At 40.9% G+C, this 21,741-nt stretch overlaps 1 long non-coding RNA gene across 2 annotated transcripts in view; it reads right to left on the bottom strand.

Moving 5' to 3' along the window:
* Positions 1-1,467: 1,467 nt before the first annotated feature.
* Positions 1,468-21,741, bottom strand: part of LOC132002761 (uncharacterized) — a 65,216-nt gene continuing 44,942 nt past the window's right edge. Inside the window, exons 2-3 of one of the 2 annotated variants that reach the window (XR_009400004.1) lie at positions 7,033-7,386; positions 1,468-2,907 (exon numbers count right to left, since the gene is read on the bottom strand). This is a non-coding gene — a long non-coding RNA (uncharacterized LOC132002761). The remainder of the gene's footprint in view (positions 2,908-7,032; positions 7,387-21,741) is intronic. The other variant, XR_009400005.1, reaches the window with a different exon arrangement.

Below are 21,741 nucleotides of genomic sequence, written 5' to 3' on the forward strand. Positions count from 1 at the left end.
GGATATATTTTATCTGACAACAACGTATGCTGGCACAATGTAATAACCCTTCACTTTAGGTTTGCATTGTACAACTTGATTACTAAAATGGTCATTTTTTCCCCCACAAATATTAAAGGAAGGGCTCATCAATTTTCCAAAGACCTCCCCCAAATTCTAAAAAATTCACATCATCCTTTTTGAGGCATCTCTCATGGTATTATCCTTAGTGATTCTTTTTTTTGTGAATCTCTTTCCTGTGATTTAGGCGGTTTTTGAACATCACTTTCAAGGACTCCGTGGGATCTTCCAACTTTTTGAAGATTTGCATTTTCACCCTGCTGTCAGTTCGGTTTGCGATGTCTCCTGTTCACCACACTGGAGAGACTGGCCAATGGCTGGCATAGGTTACATGACGGAATGTGAATGAGCCCTGATTTCCCAAGTCTGTGTCGTGTTATTCTGATTTTCTGTGGGGCCCCTGATCATGACAGCTTGGATGAGAAGGCTCCTTTCCAGAGCTTCCCCCCCATCAGGGCTTTCTCTGTCTGCCCCCTCACAAAGTGATCACAAACCCCAAACCCTGTGTTGACAAGCCTCCAACACAAACGGAGGGAGTTCATCAGAAGCTCTGTTTCGTCAGCCCTCAAGAGAAGATAAGGGGGAACTTCCATACTTGCTTAGTTCATTCTGAAGTTTCATAATTGTCACGATTGGGAAAAAATAAATTGCTTCTCATGAAAATGATAGAGAACTTCTTGTGAAATTCACCATTCTGGGGGGGATCAAAGAATTCATTGAAACTTGTGTGTGCAACTACGTGTGTGTTGCTACTTTCTTAAAGCCAAAAGGATGAGTAATGCTAGTGAGGAAGAAAAGCATCTTTTCCCACCAGGCCCATTTTAACCACCTAGGCCTTGGAAAAAAGATACTTTCTAGGATTAACTGCCTCAGCAGGAACACTGCAAAGATGTCAGGTGCTGTGCTTACTAAATTTTATTATTCCACTTATTTGCACTAATGTACACACCCCCCCCATTTCCCCACACAGTTGTGACAGGAATACACTCTAAGCAAAAGCTAGGCAACACACTCAAATAATCTAAGTCCACTTTTGTGATTATTACAAAGAACATTAACCCAGAAAACAGAAGCATGTTTTAAATTTGATTTTCTAACATTGTACTCTAAATTTAATTTTCAAACATTTATGGAACTGGACAAAAACACTGAGGTGCACTTTATGATCAAGAAATGGAAAACTTTATTTTCTCAAATTAAACAGAAGTTACTGTAAGAAACAATTGTCATTGTGTTGCAGATGGACCAATTATTTTTCTTCTGATGATTACTGTTTTGTGAGAATTAATTACTGAAGGATTATACACACAGTATAAATAATATTGACCTCCTTTCATAGCCTATTAGGACTCAGTCCTTGTTCCTAACTTCTTTCTCATGACACAATGCACTCTTCTTTTCCCCTTGATTTCCTAATAGGAAGGTTTAAAAAATTAAGTCATTTTTCAACACTTATATTATAATATGTAAATATTGCTCATTGTAGTGTACCACCATGACATTTCCCTTCCTGTACATCCTTGTTTTCCTATAGTCAGTAATTATCTTTTCCGTTTTCATTTGCTTACGTTTCTATGTGCTCACCACCATGGATCACCCTGCTCTCCAACAGAGCTAACTGTTAACCTCCTCCCCCACCTCAGACTCAGACTACTTTTTGGCAGTACTGCTTCTAGACCCCCGTTCTCCTGCCGTAAGCCACACACAGATGCTTGACTAGCCTGTTGTAGCCTGTGGTAGTTGTGGGGTTTCTTTTTACCACCATTTTGGAGATTCTCTGTCTTTCCTGCTTCCTGGATCCTGTCTTCCCTGTTCTCTTACTTTCGTGAAGTACTAGCTTCTGGAAACCACCTGTGAAAGGATGCACAGGTGCACATTTTTTGAGACTGTGTTTCAGGAAATGTCTTTCTACCACCTCCTCACCTGACAAAGTTGGAAATAATAATCTCCTGGGCACGTTTCAGGCACTCCTCCCTTGTCTTGTCGTTGCCCGCGTCACTTTTAAGAAGTCGTAAGTCATTCTCTGTCTTCATCCTTTCATCTCAGTCACACCGGAGGCTTTTATCGCCAGCTCTAAGTCCCACGATGCTGTGTTTGGGTACGGAACGTTCAGAAATGTCAGCGTTTCACTGAAGAAGAATATACTTGCAGGAGACCGCACGAATCATAATTATCAACTTGATGAACTTTTTACCAAATTCACACATGCCGCAGAACTAGTACCTAGAGGAAGAAACAGAGGACTCCCAGGAGCCTGCTTCCAGTCCCTGCCTGCCCCTAGTGGTAACCACTATTCTAATTTCGAACGCCATAGATCCAGAGTTTGCCTGTTTCGGAATTTTTGTAGAAATGAAGTCCTACAGTATGTATTCTTTTACTACGGGTCTCTTCCACTCACCACGAAGTCTGTGAGATTCAGCTGTGTCACCTGTATGTAGTGGTCATTCCTTCGTTCTTGTTCCTTAGACGCACACACTGCCGTGAATTTCACCCAACACTCATGCTGATGGGCTTTTCATTGTGTTCAGTTTCTGGCTAGGAAAGACGGTGGTGCCATCAACATTTCTGGACCGGCCTTTGCTGAAGAGCTGTATGCATTTCTGTAGGCTGGCGTGACGCTTTCCCCCATTTTCTTGGCTGGGGACTCAGCCTTTTTAGTCTGAATACTTACTTTTTTCATTTTAGAGAAAATTTCTGGAACAGCTTCTTTGGTAACATCTTCCTTTTCGTCCATATTTCTTTTCTAGCTCTTCTTTCTTTTTTTCATCTCCAAGAGATTTCAAATTCTTTTTCTGATTTTTAAATAGCATCCTGGTCTTGTTTCATTGTTTCAACGTCTTCTCTTTTCTAAGAAATTAAAAAAAATATTTTGTTCTTACGCTCTCTGTAATATCTTGCTTTCAGCTCCTGTTTTTGGTTTATTGGTCTGTGACTGGGCCAGCTTTCCTCAAATGTGTGGTGATCCTTGGCTGCCTCAACATGTTTAAAGAGTGAGGACTTTAACAATGGGCTTGGAGCTCTAAGGTGTGCGTGTGTGTGTGTGTGCGTGCGTGCGTGTGTGTTGCGGGGGGGGGGGTGGTTGCCTGCCTCGCCATGGGGGATATAGACCTTTCCTCTCTGGCAGGTTGATTTCCTCAGGCAGGAATCCTCCAACCGGGGCCCCAACCAGTAGAAAGGGTTGAGAGATCTTACTAGTTAGTCACCATGAAGGATTTTACTTCATTTCCATTACTCATCCCTCCCTGTTCTCAGCAGAGCCTGGTTGTCCCTGGATCTAGAGCGGCACGGCCCTGCACGGTAACTGCCAGCCACGTGCCGCCATTTGAATTTAATTAAAATTAAAATTAAATTAAAAATTTAGTTCTTTAGTCACACTGGCCGTACTGCCTGTTGAGCCACATGATGATGGGCAATGCTGGTGTGAAACATTTCCTTCATCCCAGAACTTTCTGTTAGTGCTTGAGACTGAACCTCACATTTTATGCTTTGGGAGAAGTGGTTTCTTTAACTGTATTGCTGGATAAAGGGATCTGAAAGTTTGATGTCTTTTTTTTTTAAAGATTTTATTTATTTGAGAGATCGAGAGCGAGAGCAAGAGAGAGAGAGAGAGAGAGCACGAGCGCGGGGAGGGGCAGGGGAGAGGGAGAAACAGATTCTCAGCTGAGCAGGAAGCTCAACGATGCGAGGCTCGACCCCAGGACGCTGAGATCACGACCTGAGCTGACGGCAGATGCTTAACTGACTGAGCCACCCAGGCATCCCTTGATGACTTTGTGTATAACTTTTTTTTTAAAGATTTTATTCATTTGACAGACAGAGGTCACAAGTAGGCAGAGAAACCCACAGAAGAGAGAGGAAGGGAAGCAGGCCGCTGCCAAGCAAAGAGCCAGATGTGGGGCTCGATCCCAGGACGCTGAGATCATGACCTGTGCTGAAAGCAGAGGCTTTAACCCACTGAGCCACCCAGGCGCCCTGACTTTGTATATAATTTTTTAACATTAATTCTTTAGCTTTCAATCTTGCCCCAAACCTAACCTCACAGGTACTGAAAGGCCTCCATTTTTGAAATTGGACTTAACCTCTCCCCACTCGAATGAACACTCTTGAAGGCAGGTTTTGGCTTTCTGCTGTTCGTTACCACTTGTCCATCTGTCTTCCACCTTTCAAAATGTGTTCATGCTTATTTTACTCATTTACTATCCTTTTACTGGGTTTTAGGCAAGAAGCAGAGATACACATGTTCACTTGGCCACCTTAGACCCGAGATCCTCCAGAGAATGTTTTGAACGTAACTAACAGCAAAGTGAATGGTACAAAGTGATTTGCTGCTTTGCTTTGTTGAGCAGAATTTCCCCAGGCTTTGCTCTTAAGTGTTGTAGTTGTCAGAAAAGTTTTTCACTTTTGAGTTTTTTAATACTCTATTCCTTTATCTTTTTTCAAATATTATTTATTATAGAGTAAGGCATTGCTCTGGTTATAAGTTTTCTTACTTTATCCTTTCATTTCATAAAATAGTGTTGCTAAACACTGTCAGTGAAAGTTTCATAATAATGTATGGCGATAAAACCTAATGATCATCATATAGGGGAAGGTTATTTTAGTGTCCTTTCCCACAGCCTGAAGGAGAGCAACTCAACTGAGCCCATCCTATATAAACTACCCTTGATCAGACCCCTCAGTATGAGAATAAATACATGTTGATGTAAACCACTGTGTTTGGGGTAACTTGCATTATTGTTGCAACAGCTGTCTAATAACTTGGGATAAGGGTCTTTACCAACAGGCCTTTAGCATTAAAAAAATAAAATAAAGGTCTGCGTTAGTCACCTATGTTTAGGAGAAAATAAAAATAAATGAAAATTCTCACTTTATAATGGAAAACCCTTTCTCATCTTTTTTTTTTTTTTTTTTTTTTTTTTTGCATTTTCTCTAATGGTGTTTTCTTATGAGAACTTGCAATAAGAACACCACTGTACTTCAGGTTTTTAAACAGGGACATAAGCATTTGTTATGGGAAACTCTGAAATCACTAATATTTTTTTCCTTTTAACTAAGAAGGATATTTCATTAATAAGCAGTGACTAGTATACAAATTACATCAAGATCTGTGTGCTTCTTTCCCCAAAAATATATTATATGCATGTAACAAAATTAGAGAGTTAGAGAATACGTATTGTTTGCAAAAATTTTATGAGAGAAGTTCTTCTTTGCTCAGAATTATGCTTGCTTGCTTCTCAGTGTTTCCACTGAGTGATGATGTCACTCAGGACCTACAGTTGTTGCCCTTGGGGACATATAAAAGAGTCAGAACATGTCTCCTGTGGAAGCAGTGGCCCACAAAGCAGTGCTGTGAGTTGTGAACTAACTCCCCAGGGTCTGTCCCTAAGATCAATTGGGTACGCTGGCCTTGGACAGCATTGTGCCGAGAGCTGGAAACAGTCACTATTAACAGTGTCCCTGATGGTGAATAAAGGGACAGTGTGAGCTCCTTTGGCTGCTTTCTCACTTGGTGTCCTGAAATTTTATTTATTTTTTTGATATGAAAAGAATCAGAGAAAGGTCTGGCCCCACATCTGAAAGGTCTGGGGTAGCAGCCCTGTATTTGGCAGGTTCTAAAACAACACTTTAAGTAATAAATACTAATTTTTAAAGCACACAAGCTTAGATTTTTTTACAAGTTAATATTCACATTTACTAGAAGAACTCTGAATGGAATGTGTATGTGTGTGTACTGCTAAAAAAACCCTCATGTTTTCTTTAAAACACTAAATTGAAACCCATAACAAAGCAAAGGGTTAAACCTGTTTTGACTCCTGGGAGCTTTGATCCTTTTAGAAAGTCATGTATGTGTCTTTGTCCATATGTTGATTCATACATGTAAAAACTCTGGGGCACTGACCTTGTGCTAGGCACCCTATTAAATGCGAGAGACACAAAGGTGGATGGCTTCCACAGCACTTATGTAAAGTCAAAGGAGGAAAGCAGGCAATTATCAACTATTGTAACAAGTGTGAGAAGTCTGTGGCTGGGCAGGATGGGAGCACATGGTCTCCTGAATGAGGGATGTCAAGGGCAGAAAATCTAAATTGAGGCCTGACATCTTCAGTGTTTCCCTGACTTTGGGAGTCTCTCTCTGTAACAATCTACGATTTTTTTCTTTTTTTTTTTTTGTAGGCAGAGAGGCAGGTAGAGAGAGAAAGAGGAGGAAGCAGGCTCCCTGCTGAGCAGAGAGCCCGATGCGGGACTCGATCCCAGGACCCTGAGATCATGACCTGAGCTGAAGGCAGCGGCTTAACCCACTGAGCCACCCAGCACCCAACAATCTACGATTTACTTGCCTTCTGTGTTCGGCTCACCACCCACCAAAGGAATTGCTCCTATCCCTAGGGGTCATCTGATGACAACCCCACCTCTTTTGCCAGGGTATCTACAATGTCTAGAAGAGTTTGGCTTCAGCACCGTATCTGTTCTGTCACTGCTACTCAAGCATAGGAATCACGACCAGTTGGAAATTATTCCATTTGAACACTGATGTTATTTGAAATAGAAAGTTTCCTACTTTGCAAATTCTGTAAATGCACACATCACATACCAAGTTTACTAAGATATGGAAATATCTGTGCTTTCTAAACTGAGACAATTAACTAATTGATCGAAGACAAAGTTAATTCTAGACACATCTGATAGATTTAAAAAGTGCAGGTGCTTTAAGTAGCCCTATCCTGGCATGTGTTCATTGTAGACTGCATGTAAACCAGTCCAACAGGTGTCTGGAGACAGATGTTCACCAAATGCTTAACCCTCGGGGAGAAAACATTAACAAAATATAGAGCATATTTCCCCTGAGTATCAGCAACTGAAGGAAGCATGTTACTATCCAGTATCATGATTTATAAAAAGAATTAAAAAAACATATTGAATGCCTATGATATGCCAAGCAATACCAGATATGGAGATGAAAGAGAAGTAAACCTTTGATGTATAAACCAATCTCCTTAATTTATCAGTCATGGCTAGAGAAGCTTGACAATTTTATCCCTCCACAAGTCTTCCTCTTCCTTTGGGTTTCAAAGAAGAGTCATCAACAGAACTGAACCAATTCAGCCTTCTTCACCAAGTGAACTTGAAGGTCAAGTCCTGTTGATTCTTCTGCCGTATCTAGTTGCATCTCTAGTTGTCTTCTCCACTTGATCTTTGGCACCATTTCCCTCTAGGCCTACAGAATTTGTCCCCGGAACTACTGTGATGTCCTATGAACCAATCCTTCTGCCACGATTCCGCCTCTTTCTAATCCGGTCTTGATAAACTCCTGCTGATGTGACCAACCTAAAACACAAAAGATGTGTGGAATCCTTAAATGTCACCTGAGGCCTTCAGGATGCAGCGCTGACACACATGCACACTCACCGCCTTCTCTCGCTTCACTTTTGCCACGCTCCCACCATCAGCTGTCTCTGGTCTGGTCATACTCAACCACTCGCCATTTCTGAAAAGCCCCAAGCTTCCTCCTGCTTTGGTGTCTGTCACAGTCCCATCCTAGACCGCTCCTCCTCACTTTTCTCCTCTCCTTTCTCACCTTTCTCCCTTGCCCATGCCCCCCAATTAATTTTTTCCTCTAGTTTTTTTTATCTTGGAAAATTTCCCAAGTTGTAAGATCAGTGCACAAACACCTGTCACCTATATATATCAATTGTGAACCTTTTGCCACACTTGTGTTCATTTGCTCTCCCCTCACTGCCACACATGTATTTGCTTTTGCTGAATCATTTGAGTAAGATGCAGACATTATGACACTCTACTCTTAAATTCTTCAGCATGTATCTCCTAAAAATAGGACTTTCTCTTACATAACCACAACACAATGATCTCACTTGGGAAATGTAATATTAAAATGTTAAAATTTAATTGGAACATACAATCAACAGGTAAATTCCTCCCCAATTCCCCAACTGGCTACTACTATGTGTTTTAAGACCAAGCTTAAGGAAAATGACATGACATTCTACACACACACACACACACACACACACACACACACACACGCACACTATGTTAGGTGTCTGTCTCCTGTATTTTTATTCTTTTGTATTCTTCTCCTGAAGCACTTACCATGCTCTACCATATTGTCTCTTTCCTTTTTTGTTAGTATCTAAACTCAGCTAGACTCACTTCAATTTCTCTTACACTTCACATACTACTTGGTACAGCTGATGACTGGACGGACGAAGGAATGGTGACATCTGAGACTCCCATTTCACATTCTCATTCTAACCGGTCAATACGTCTAGGGGCCTTCTGGGCATCACTCTTGTCTTCTCCCCTTCACCTCTCATTTCAAAAGCTGTCACTGGTGCCCAGTCCTGCATAGGCCTCGATCAGGCTTGTGTAGATGCAGCCTGACAGCACCTGGCTTTGAGCCTGCACTGGCAACTCTTGTTTCTGGACCCAATTTCCATGGAACCAGCAGGCCCTCAGGCATGCACAACCTGGAAACCAGGCAGTTAGGGACTCTAGGGCCACCCTTAACCACTGAGTGACAGAAGCTCATGAAAAATGCCTCCCCACTTTTGTGTCCCCAGAGTGGCCAATTCTGAGACACATTTTGTAGGTTCCTCAGAAGCTGCTGTAGGATCAAGTAGTGGATGTTCATAATGGTTGCCAACTTAGAAATGATCCTTGAATTGGCTTTCCCCCTTCCTGGGGTCATCCCTCTGTTTCTCATAGCCTATTCTCTGTGGTCACATTCCCTAACTAGCTACCTGAAGGAAAGCCCAGACTAACACAGTGTAGTAGAGTGAACAGAACACAGGCTTGGGCATCAGGCAGACTTGAATTTGAATCTAAGTTCAGTTGTTCACCACCTGTGATCTTGGGCTGCTAATTTAACCTCTCAGCCTCATTCTCCCCAGCTCATAAGAAGATAATACTTTGCAGTGTTGTGATAATTAGAATTAGAAAATTTCTACACACACACACACACACACACACACACACACACACTCCTAGAATAATACTTGACTATAATAAAACACACTGGATGTCTGCCCAGCTAAGGGTGATCTTCCCTCTCCTTATTTCTCTTAGAACTTACTAGGAAGTGGGCTCATGTATCCACATTTTTCCTAGGGGACTTTGTCATCCTCCCCCTTCATTAAACTATGAGTAGACTCTTTATCTGGGCAAACTGAATTTGAGATCAAGAAAGAGGCACCTCTCATATGGCTTTAGCTATAAAATTAAATCCAGGATCATGGAGAGGGCCGGTCAGACTGCATGTGAATGAAGCAGCACAAACATCTGATTTATAGAAAGAAGCAAAGATGAAGCCTCATACTTCATTATGATACTTCATGAGGAAGCAGAGACAACAGACAGGATGTGAGAAAGGACTTCTTGGTGTTCTGATAGCTTCTAGTTCCAGGGGCCATTCCCTTCTCGAGGCCCAGCTGTATTCTTGTACCTTCATCCCTTTTTTGCACTGGCTAATTTTAGTCAGCCACTTTTATTAGCAACCAAAGTTCTAATGAATGCATTGAATACACTAATACCCTAACAAATAATGTCCAGAATTATTTATTTATTTATTTGAGAGATAGAGAGAGAGAGAGAGAGAGAGAGAGAGAGAGAGCATGAGCGAGGAGAAGGTCAGAGAGAGAAACAGACTCCCCGTGGAGCTGGAAGCCTGATGTGGGACTCGATCCCGGGACTCCAGGATCATGACCTGAGCTGAAGGCAGTCGTCCAACCAACTGAGCCACCCAGGCGTCCCCAGAATTATTTTTTTAAATAATCATCCTAGGGGTACCTGGGTGGCTCAGTTGGTAAGTGTCTGACTCTTGATTTGGGCTCAGGTCATGATCTCAGGGTCATGAGACTGAGCCCTGCATTAGGCCCCGTGCTGAGCGTGGAGCCCAGCTGGGATTCTCTCTCTCTCCATCTATCTCTGCCCCTCTTCACACCACCCTCCCCATCACTGGCTCGCATGCAATCTCTCTTAAAAAAAAAAACAAAAAACCTAAATTTAGGAAAAAACAAACCATATTTCACAATACAGTGTGATATAATAAATCTACATTTCAGGAAGAAAGTCTCAATCTTTAAGTGAGAAACTTAAGAAAACTGGTATGACCTCAATATCTCATAGGAACATGTTGTCTTATTTCCACCCACAGTTTTTGAAGCTTTGGAACCTCAAAAGTAGTCTTAATTCAAAACCTTCTACCCATTACCATAATCTCTGGTCAAACTAGGATGTATAAGGATTACTGTGCTTAAATTAAAAAATTAACCTGTATGGATCTCACAAAATACTCTAGGTTGTTTATACACTTAGTAGGAAATGGGAATTACTCAAAAGAAAGAATCTACTTTCTCAATGGGAGAAGTGTCAGAAAGTCACAAAGACCTCAGAAAAAAGCGGCTGTTGGAAGCTGCTGGCATAGCTGCCCAATAAGCAGGACACACCAGCAAGTATTTAGAAAGAATTCATTAAAACAATTTATTAGATTCTTAAGACAGCAAAATTAATTTACTTACACAACAAATTAAAAACAGGTTATTTCTTATTCTCATGTTTTTTTTTTTTAACATTATAGCTTTTTATGATTTTAGGTAAATATTTCAGATGTGTATGGGGGGAAGAATAATACTGTATAATATGTTTTTATAGGCTAATAAAATTTGCACTGAATTTCACATTTTTTTACAGTTACCTTTCTCCCTGTTTTTACCTTTACTTTTATACAAGCAGGGTTCTAATGGAAATAAATCCCCCAATTCTAGTAAAAAAAAAAAAAAAATTCCTTGGTTGCTACACATCAGTCTAAATAATGTAGCCTCTAAGAATTCAAGTCCAAACATCCTCGTAGTGATCCTTAACACCAGTTCAAGGGTGAAAAACTAATGTATTATTTGGCACTGTTGCTCATTTCTTGTGTGTGTATATACGTGTACACCTCTTGAAGGTAAAGACTATGCTTTATGTCTCTTATGTATGCCCAGTGCTGGCACAATGCTCTGTCTTCGGCTGTGCTCCAGTGAATGCTAAGCAAAGAATCCACTAGAGTTAGTGATTCATCTTGGAGTTAAAAGGCTTTCGGAGGTCATCTAACCTAATTTTCCAGCTACCACTGTATGCCATGAACAGCCAGTCTCTGCAAAAACACATCCAGGGAAAAGAATGCCTCTGTGCCCAACTGGATTAACTACAACAGAACTAGTTGTCACATAATCATCAAATGGAGTCAAATCTTGCCTCTTTTTAGTCGTTTGTCCATTCGTTCTAGATCTCACCTTGGGGATCATATTGAATACAGTTGTGGACACAGCAGGGAACCTCAGGGAGAGAGGCAGGAAGGAGCGTTACTCCTCCATATTCAGAGATGGACTTGAACCACAGGTCCATCAATTGAAGTGGCTTTTGAGTTTGGAATATTGTTATACCAGTGCCCCAGAGGTTCCTGCGCTTGGCTCCCTCCCCTTTTCACATGTCTGGCATATCTTGTCTGTGCGGGGAAGGATCCATGCTAAAACTGTAATGACATATATACCGAAATTAGCATCACACAACTTCCAAAAATCGAGTCTATGCAAAAGCTATTAAAAAAAGGATAATGAAGGGAACAAGAATTTGAGTTGCTGCTTCTTGCCTTTCCGTTGGAGCAGATATGGAACGGGGAGCTTTTCCTGTCAATTCTGACTTGTGGCAATCTGGCAACTTAACCCTTGCTAGCTTGAGATTTGCTACTGTGATTGCCTGACTACATTCTTCAATGAAAAGGTAAAAACGATAAAATAAAATATTCTAGATACTGTGTTCTCTGTAATTTGATGCAATTCAGTTTATGTTCACTTGGCAAAACTGAGCACTGCTGAATTTTAAGAACCAGTGTCTATATCTTGCATTGCATTGTTAGCCAAAATTGTGGAGTTTAAAACCATTTGCTCACCAAGACCTCAGGAGAAATATATAAAAAGATAATTGAAATGAACATGTAACTCACATAAAAAAGAGATAAACATTTTAAGATGAAAAAATGTTCAACCTTGCTGGCTATGGACAACTATAAATTAAAACAGCTGGGCTTTTAGCAAGAATACTAGTTTTCAGTGAAACACCAAGTCTATCTTTAGCAGCCATGGGCTATGAAATCTTATTTCTTCCAAAAGACATCCTGACAGATACAATCAAATCTTTCAAGTGTCCACAACTACTGCAAATGTTAATCCTCAAAATCTGTTTTAGCTCAGCTGCCATAACGAATTGCCATAGACTGGGTGGCTTAAACAACAAACATTTATTTCTCACCGTCGTGGAGGCTGGATGCCAGCCTGATAAATTCCTGGCAAAAGCCCTCTTCCTGGTTTCCAGGTGGCCATCTTCTTACATATCCTCACCAGGCAAATAGCATAGACAGAGGAAAGAAGCTCTCTCCCAACTCTTCTTCTAAGGCATTAACTGTACCATCATGACCTACAAGTTAATCACCTCCCAAAGGCCTTCGCCTATAACTATTACACTGGGGGTTAAGATTCCAGCCTATGAATTTGAGGGCAGGAGGAGGACACAGACACGCAGTTCATAACAAAACCACAGGTGTTTGCACAACTTAGTGCAATGGTTCTCAAAGTGTTATTCTGGACCGGCTTCATTGGCACTCCTTGGGAACTTGTTAGAAAAAAATGCAAATCTTGGGTCCCCCCCCAGACCAACCTGGGAATCAGAAACTGGTGGTGAGGGGCAGCGATGGATTTTAACAAGCCTCTCGGAGATTCTGATACACTTTAAAGTTTAAAAACTACCACTGCAGACTGGATTATGCTCTCGAAGGCAGGGACCAAAGCTTGCTGAGTTGAAACCCTGGCACGTGGCTCCCAGTTGAATGACTGGCCTCCATATTTTCCCCAGAAAACTCTGAATCTACGGTCTTTAAAATTAAAAATACCTTTTGAGAACTTCACTAGAAGTAAGTGAAATCTGATTTTTCCATCTACTTTTGGTTAACAGTCACTAAATTATTACATTTCTACATTATTACATTACTACATTATTATATTTAATCCTTCGAGTAAGATTTTTCAACCTTGATATACATATTTTTTCCTCCGCCTTGGTATTTTGGACCAGATCAATTCTTTGTTGTGGGAGTGTGTCTCCTGTCTGGTGTGTTTAGCAACATTCTTGGCCTCTACCTCTACACCAAGATGCCAATAGCGGTCAGGAGAATCAAAAATGTCCCCAGGCACTCCCAAATGTGCCCAGTGGTGGGGAGCAAAATCCTCCCTGTTGAGAACCATTGCTTTAGATCATTCTTTACCAGCATAGTTTAGACACCTGCCTCTCTCCAAGACTAGCTACTTTCTCTGCTTTCTCAGAACAGATAGGATAGCCAGCAGATAGCGAAGCCCACCAGGGGAAAACTGTCTTCTAGCCACAACAATGATCATTTACAAAACAATGGACTATCTTACATGTTAAGCCCCCAATCTCAGTCAGAATGCCAGAGTCTTAATGCTGATTTTCAGTGCTTCCTTGAGCCACAAATTCAAGTAATTTGTCAAAACTATGAAATAACGGACATCAGACTCAAACCAACTGTGTACTCTGTCCAAACCTATTCAACAATATGGCACACTAAAAAGGAGTGTTCTAGATGTGAGTGTAGTAGGCTGCCCACTCTCACGCATGAGATGTAAATTTAGAAAGCTACATGTGGAAAATCCACTTTTTAAGACAGAGGATGGAGTTCCCGTTTCAAATAGATGGGCACCTAGAATGCTGTGGAGTTGTTGCTGCTCAGGCATGGCATAAGCAAGTTGAAGAGAATTTACAAAAATGTATTTAAGCTCAAGTCTCTACATAACTACTAATAGGCTGAGAAGACTGTACATAAAAAGGCTAAAAATATCTCCATTTGGAAACAGCAGATTGTGAGAGAGTATGTGACTGACAGTTATTAAATAATTAAGGGTATGACTAAGATGAATATTCATTCATTCACCAAAATCTCATATTGAAAAAGTAAGAAAAGTAGTAGAGTATGATGGGTGAAGTCTATAATGCTTCAACTTTCAGGTGCACTAAGACTAGATCAGGCCCTGATTTGCATTTTCCACATGCTCTCACAGCACTTACAAAAATTCATAATGATTTCTAGTTATCTGTCTGATTATTCAATTGTCCCTCACTCCTTGTATCCTATAAACACCATGAAGGTAGGATTATTTCCTACTTGTCATTGGAGCTCCAAGGGCTAGTTCAATAAATATCTGCTAAATCAATAAATGAATAAAGAGGAGCCCCAAAGAGACTGCAAAGGAAAAAGCAAGAAAGATGGGAGAAGTACCAGAGAAAAGCGGGATCATGTAAATCAAAGGAGAAACAACTTCCAAGGAGGGGTGGTCAGCAGTGTCTAATATTATAAAGGCACAATGTAAGGTAAAGCTAAAAAGCTGCCCATCAGTTTTGGCAAACATGAAGCTTATTGGCAAGTTAGCAAGAACCATTTCATCAGCGTTTTGGGACCAGAACCTAATGGCAGTGGGCTGGGGAATCAAACAGGCATAAGGAAATGGGGATAACCAATTATAGGCCATTCTTGTAAGAAATTCGATTCTTTTTTTTTTTTTTTAAGATTTTATTTATTTATTTGACAGAGAGAAATCACAAGTAGATGGAGAGGCAGGCAGAGAGAGAGAGGGAAGCAGGCTTAACCCACTGAGCCATCCAGGCGCCCAAGAAACTCGATTCTGAAGGGAAGCAGAGCTAGGTCAGTAGCTAGAAGGAAATATGGAGTCAAGGGACTTTTCTTTTCCAAGGAGTATTAGAATATAATATTGGACCAAACTACTTGAGACAAAAGCTGATATGAACAGAGAAGTTAGAACACATTCTTGAAAAGTTGGGAAGGGACTGGATTAGGTTTCAAGAAGTAGGGGGCGTCTGGGTGGCTCAATGGGTTAAAACCTCTGCCTTCAGCTCAGGTCATGATCCCAGGGTCCTAGGATCGAGCCCCGCATTGGGCTCTCTACTCAGCAAGGAGCCTGCTTCCTCCTCTCGCTCTCTGCCTACTTGTGATCTCTATCAAATAAATAAATAAAATCTTTAAAAAAAAAAAAAAGTAGAGGCACATTTTTTCTCCTGTGACCAAAAGTAAGGAAGAATGGGTAGATTCCCATGGAGGTAAATTTCTAAGTATCAAGGAGGAGGAGGAAGATGAACAAATTCTGGTATGATGGCTGGAGAATTCTGAAAATCACTGAATTTATCATTTATACTGAATTCATATCAGTGAAATGTTCTAAGTAGGAAAGTGACTGATTTAAGAAGACTGAAGAATATTTGCCACCCCCTCCCCCCATTGGAAGCAAACCAGGGCAAACTGAATAATCAGACAAATATTCTGGAATCAGGAAAGCCCACAGGAAGACAGTATTTCACAAAGGTGGGGATGTCAATGACTTCCTTGTCTGGAGCTCCCAACAAGGAGGCAACTCTATCTGATGGTATTAAAGTCATAGCTGAGATTGCCCATCCTGGGTCTGCTGAAGGATAAGAAAAAAGGAATGGAGACGCTCCTGAGGAACACACACATTAAATATGTCAGTTGTGGGAATATGGGAGAGGCTCACAAAGGACACTGAGCAACTGTCAACAGGGAGCAACTGTGGACTCAGGGAAGCCGAGGGGAGATGTTTCCAAAAACTAGGATGAATGAATAGCAGTGAGACTGCTGTCAAATATCAACCCACTGGTCACGAGGAAATCTCTGAAGACCCTGCTGAGAGCTAAGTCAGTGAAGTTGTGGGAGAGCAGGCAGATGACACTGGATTGAGGAGTGGGGAGAAAGTGAGAAGTGTGTGAGTGGAAACACAGCACAGACCACTCTCCTAAGGCATTTAAGAAGTGCAGTTATGCAAGAAAGAGGAGTAGCAGACAGGAACATGTGGCTGAGAAAGATGATTATTTTTTTTAGTAAGATAGAAGAGACTTAAGCATGTTTAAATGTTGATGGGAAGAATTCATAGATCCTGCAGATAGATCTCATTCTTGGAGACACTGGGGTCAGGACTGGCCAACACATCTGAAGACGGAGGCCGTGCCCCCAGGTTGGCTGAAGGAGGTACTACTACCCAATGGCAGGGGCTTGGCCTCCACCATAGGGAACGAATCAAGAGGAAAGATTTGGTTTTAAACTAGAGGATCCCAAAAACGTAATGGTTAAGATGGTTTATAGAAGGCATAAGATCATTAAACCATAAGATTTGCTCAAGAAGAGAAAAGGGACTAGATTAAGCATCAATGACTATATCAATGACATGTTCAAGGTGGAACTGGGATGATGTTCTACACAACTCGGGCTATATATAAGGTGACAGCCTCCAGGGCACAGTACTTAAGATCCCACGAAGCAGTCATATCATGAAGCCTGCTGGCCTTGCATTCTAAGGGCAATTCTCAGGCAAATTTTACTAAGAAAGATTTGTTTCAAGGTCGAAATAGATTCCTGCATTGACAGAAGCATCTAGAAGTTTTCTTGTTAAAGAATAGGGGGAAAATCCCCACAAATTTAATTTCTAACATGGTGTCCCCCTACCACTACCCGGCCAATATTAGCAATATTGCCTGGGTATTAATAACAAAATATTTCCTTTCATTTAGTACATTATAGCCATGTGCTTCAAAGTCTAATAGAGTTATTTTTCTGCAAATCTACATTGAGATTCTAGCCAAAAGGAATGTAGGGCCTTCATGTTAGAGGTTCTCTGACACAAATGTTGCATGGGAGAAATGTATTAATCAACTGAGAATAAAGATACCTCTCCGCTAATGAGACATGGTTTGAGGATTTTATGTATCCAGTTCATTTATAAAAACCTTCTTTAAGCTATATTAGCTGGTTTTCTAGTCTACAAGTGCGTTCCTCTTTAATTTACAAGGCAATAAAGATTAAAATAGTAACTGGAAAACCTACCTTGCTTTTCAATAAAGAGTTTATTTTAATAACTTCAGGGGCACTGTGCCCAAAACATTTTAGCTATGGAAATAAATTTGATTCACATTTTTAAAGGATTGATTTTATTGAGGTGATAGATTCTCAAAGGAAATAGAGACAAGTGATCAGGACAGTACACACCTAACGTAAGAACCACTGTCCTAGGCTTGCAAAGATCTGTTCTTTAGTTCTAAAGATCACTGGAAATAAATTTTCATAGGTTTATGATAACAAAGAGTAATCATCTCTGTCCTGCAGAAAGGTTCTGCTGAGATTTTTCTATTGTAGTCAGTAGTGGCAATATTCCAGAAGTCATATTTAAAGAATACACTTAGTACACTCAGCAGTTTTTCAAACAGGTACTTTTAGCCCTCTAATATTCATGATTGCAATTTATCAAATTGACCTGATGGTAAAAACAGCTGTACTCTCTGTGCTTCATGGTGACAGAAACTGGAGGCAAAAGTAGAAACTAAGTATCTGTAATCCCCAAACTCAGCATGAGTTACTCGGCATTAGGAGTTGTAACAATTCTACCATAAAATGAGTTAGCAAGCACTAACACTTTGGTTAAATAAATCATAAAGTACCATTGTCTCCTAATGCTGCAAATTAAAACAAATAATGATCGCCATAATTGCTGGCTGGTGGTATCTTCTTCACAGAGATTCCCTCTCATATTATTAACCCCATTTTACAGCTGAGAAAATTTTGGCTCAGGAAGGTTATATACATTATAGAAAAATCACAAAATAGGCGGCAGATCTGGAACTTTAATCCAGCTTTGACTGGGGTCATATTAAACTTGTATTTCTTAATTTCTAATAGGTCGGTCATTCACCTTTGGCCCTTACAAATAACCCCCCCCCCCCCACTTTCACTGTCGGAACTCCTGGTGGTGCACTGCCGTGGGAAATGCTACAATTCTGGAGCTTTCAGATCTAAGGGTTTAAGAAAGAAAAATACCAAAAAGCATGCCTAGCTTAGGTGAGGACATTCCCAGATAGAGCTGGCATTTTTATGTCACCTCCCAGGGCCAAAAATGCATGCCCCCAAATTGTCTATTTGCTTTCACTTCACAGTATCGCCTGAAATCCTGCCGAATTATAACTTTATTTGGATCCCACCTCAATTTTTAATGCACATACACTAATCACCTGGAGAGCTTGTTAAAATGTGAATCTGATTCAGTAGGTCTGGAGATGGGCCTGTGGGGTGGCCTTTCTACCACACTCCCAGGTGAGGCCCAGTGATGCCTGGTCTGTGCTTACAGTAGCAAAGGTGTAGAAGGCATCAGATTTATATCCTCTAGCTGCCTAGCATGGCCTCCCATTTGGGGGAATTTTTCTCTTTTTGCATCATCCTGGGAGAGACAGGTTGAAAATTAGCGAATTGAACGAGTACCTGACTCTCCCATATCCTGACAATGAGGTCTGGGGACGTGGTCTAGGTCTGGCCAACCAGAAACCTCCTTTACCAGGGCCACACTCCTTAAGCTACATAGTGGAGATCCAAGGACAATTTAGAAATCATTCCCAGTGCCAGTGGCATTCAGAGTTCAATGTCAATGGTTCCAGAGGCAGTGATCTGTTCAGATCATTTCTTAGCTTGCCTACCTATCAATATTTGACCAGTTTTTGAACACTGCGAAACGTCTGCCCAGCTTACAAGTGCCTGTACACTCTTCTTTCAGCCTGCAGGAGGGAAGCTTGGCAGCCCTGTGATACAATGACCTGAAGTCAAGCTATGAAGTGAGGAATAAACTCAAGTTCTTAATATTCTGAAGTTCAAAAATCAGCATTTTGATAGACACAGCACTACAGCAGATACTGACAGAAGGCAAGATTCCTTCTGTAAAAGGTCAGAGTCAATGTTTTGGGCTTTCTGGGCCACATATGGTCTCTACTGCAACAACTCAGGTAGCCATAGACAATATAGAAATGAACGAGCTATGTTCCAACAGAACTTTATCTGTGGACCCTGGAATTTCTGAATTTCAGACTTTCCACGTGTCATGAAATCTTCTGATCTTTGTCCAACTGTTTAAAAAGGTAACCATTTTTAGCCTGCAAGCTACACAAAATCAGGCAGTGAGCTGGGTTTGGCCCACAGGCCATCTACTTTGCCAACACTTGTTCTGAAGTAATACCTTGATCTGATTTATACCAACCAACACATTTTCTCCTTGAAACCATGCATTTTTTTTTTCTTCTAACCAAGTCAACAGGAAGTTATTGTGAAAAATGAAGAGTCTGTACTTACTCAATCCAGCGTTTAGATCATGTCATTTACTTTCTCACTATTTTAATCTTTGTGGAAATCAATCATAGCAACTTAAAAGGTGAGCAACAATGGAATATACTAAATTATTGGCTGGTTAAACATGTCCTAAACAGGCACTGCAGTAGGAACCACAGATGCAGAAAGGAACAAGGTACTAACTAACTTTGAAGATGCCTTGGTCAAGAGATCTGACAAATGAGTTTTGATTTTAAACATTTGTGCAAGGCTCACTCTTTTTATGGGCAGTTTGCTTTACATACTGGTAGGAAATTTTATAAGAGAGTTACAACTCTCTGTAGTCTGGGTTATCTTGAACTACTGCTCCAAACCATTTTAGGTAGAGGTACAAGGACTCTAAGTATTCAAATTCTAAGTCTCAGGCAAAGGGTCCTCATATGGGCCTCAAAGTGTCCCTCATATGGGCACTGCCAAAAGTCACACTACTGTGGTGAAAAAAATTTGGTGATTTCCTATCTTTCCTTATCCAGCACTGGGAACCAATTCCAGTGCTCCATTCAGAGCAAAACCCCAAATGTCAAAAATACTCATCTCCACTCACTCTGTTGCTAACCAAATTTCCAAATATGCATGCCTGAGGCAAGGTAAGTTCCTGTTGAAAAGGGGAGATTGAGGTCAAGTGACTAAGGGGCTAACAAGTAAAGAAAGCTATATCAATAGCTTTGATAATCAATCAGCTGGTGTTTCTTAGAAGATTCCATCATGGCTTTCAAGCCCAAACCACATGCAAGTGTTTCTAGCTCCATGCATATTCTTTTCCCAAATATGGTTAATAGGGTCCAGAAACTACAGCACTGACATACTTGAAAAAGAAAACTGGACAAATCCCTTCATCTTCAATGATTCCACAATTGAAGATGAAGACCTGCCATTGGGCATTTAATTGTAACTAGAAAATTGACCTTTAGGGGTTCCATGACAATGCTGACAATGAAGCTCCAGTATGTCCACTGGGTGGAATCTCAGGAAGTACAGTTTTCCTTTACCAATTCATTCTCTTTTGCACCTGAGATTCTGGTTCTTTTCCTTACATAGTGGTCTCTCATACAGTGGTTGAATGGCGGTCCTCCCAAAAAGTATGTCCACATCCTAACACTGGAACTCGTGACTTTATTTGGAAAAACGGTCTTTGCAGATATAATTAAATTGAGGATTTTGAATGAGATCATCTTGGATTTAGAGTGGGCACTAAATTCAAAGGGAGGACTGAAATGGCCCTCAAGGGGAAGGCCGTGTGAAAAGAGAAACAGATTGGAGGAATACAGCTATCAGCCAAGGAATGGCGGCAAAGCCAAGGAATGGCAGCAACATTACAGGCTGTTGTTTAGGAGCTAGGAGAGATGCATGAGACAGTCTCTCCCTCAGAGTCTCTGGAAGGATCCAACCCTGCTGACACCTCGATCGTGGACTTCTGGACTCTAGAACTCTGAAGAATAAATTTGTGTTGTAGGCCACCAAGTTAGTGGGCAATTTGTTATGGCAGCATTAGAAAACGAATTCACAGTATAAAAAAGTAAAAATGGTTCATTCTAGGATCTAGCCAGGTTCTAAGCAGCAAAAAGGGGTTAATCAAGGGCTCCAGTTTTGTAGGAGCAAAATAGGCATGAGCGTACAACTACAGGGTTTCTGGGATAAGTTCTTTTAAAACAAAGCCTTTTCCACCAATTGTGTGGGATTCCTAATTTCATATTTGGAGATTATATCATTATACCTTGTTCAAAAGGTGCATTTTTTTGGAGGCAACATATTACAAGTTAAATGTATGAGTCTTCCTATAAACAAGTCTAGTTATGTTTTCATGTTTAGTTATTTAGGCTGCATTTCTATAACTCTTGGCAGTGTACGGAGCACTTGAAGTGCACTACCTTGTTTAATCTCTACAGGATTCTGTGAAGTAGGCATTCTACCTATTTTAAGGATGAGAATACTGAGAAAGTAATGTCATTAAATGCCTCACTTGTTTGATAGGATATACTTACTACGTGGCAGAACCAGGCCATAAGCTACTCTGACCTGATTGCCAAAGCCTCCATTCTTTTTTATCTTTCAAAAAAAGATTATTTATTTTGAGAGACAGAAAGAGGGTGTGAGACAGAGAGAGAGAGAGCATGAGAAGGGTAGGGGTAGAGAGAGAAGCAGACTCCCCACTGAGCAGGAAGCCTGATGAAGGACTAATCCCAGGGCCCAGGATCACAACTTGAGCTGAAGGCCTAACTGATTGAGCCACCCAGGTGCCCTGCAAAACCTCCATTCTTAATGAACATAATGCCTTTTCTATACTGCCTTCAGAGAGTGGGCTTTGATGGAGGAAGAATATAAGCATGAGTCATGAGATGGGGGCCAGGGGAGGAAAAGAAAATTAAAAAATGAAAAAGGCATGAAGACAA

This window comes from Mustela nigripes, chromosome 15, assembly GCF_022355385.1.
Source record: "Mustela nigripes isolate SB6536 chromosome 15, MUSNIG.SB6536, whole genome shotgun sequence".
Lineage (NCBI taxonomy): Eukaryota > Metazoa > Chordata > Mammalia > Carnivora > Mustelidae > Mustela > Mustela nigripes.